The following is a 711-nucleotide window of genomic DNA, read 5'->3' on the forward strand; positions in this document are numbered from 1 at the left end:
ATCCAGTTCTTTGGTGAGCAAAGGAGGTTCATCCTCCCAAGTCTCATTACCAAATAACTTGTCATTTAGTTTCATGATTGCTCCAAGGTACTTAGCAACTTGTTCTTCAGTGACATCTTCATCCTCTTTAGAGGAAGAATACTCATCAGAGCTCATGAATGGCAGAAGTAAATTCAATGGAATCTCTATGGTCTCAGTGTGAGCCTCAGATTCTCATGGTTCCTCATTAGGGAACTCATTGGAGGCCAGTGGACGTCCATTGAGGTCTTCCTCAGTGGCGATCACTGCCTCTTTCTCCTCTCCAAATTCGGCCATGTTTATGGCCTTACACTCTCCTTTTGGATTCTCTTCTATATTTCTTGGAAGAGTACTAGGAGGGAGTTCAGTAACTTTCTTACTCAGCTGACCCACTTGTGCCTCCAAGTTTCTAATGGAGGACCTTGTTTCAGTCATGGAACTTTGAGTGGTTTTAATTAGATCAGAGACTATAGTTGCTAAGTCAGAGGAGTTCTGCTTAGAATTCTCTGTCTGTTGCTGAGAAGATGATGGAAAAGGCTTGCCATTGCTAAACATGTTTCTTCCATCATTATTGTTGTTGAAACCGTGTTGAGGTATCTGTTGATTCTTCCATGAGAGATTTGGATGATTTCTCCATGAAGGATTATAGGTGTTTCCATAGGGTTCTCCCATGTAATTCACCTCTTCCATTGA

Source organism: Arachis duranensis, chromosome 3 (genome assembly GCF_000817695.3).
Source record: "Arachis duranensis cultivar V14167 chromosome 3, aradu.V14167.gnm2.J7QH, whole genome shotgun sequence".
NCBI lineage: Eukaryota > Viridiplantae > Streptophyta > Magnoliopsida > Fabales > Fabaceae > Arachis > Arachis duranensis.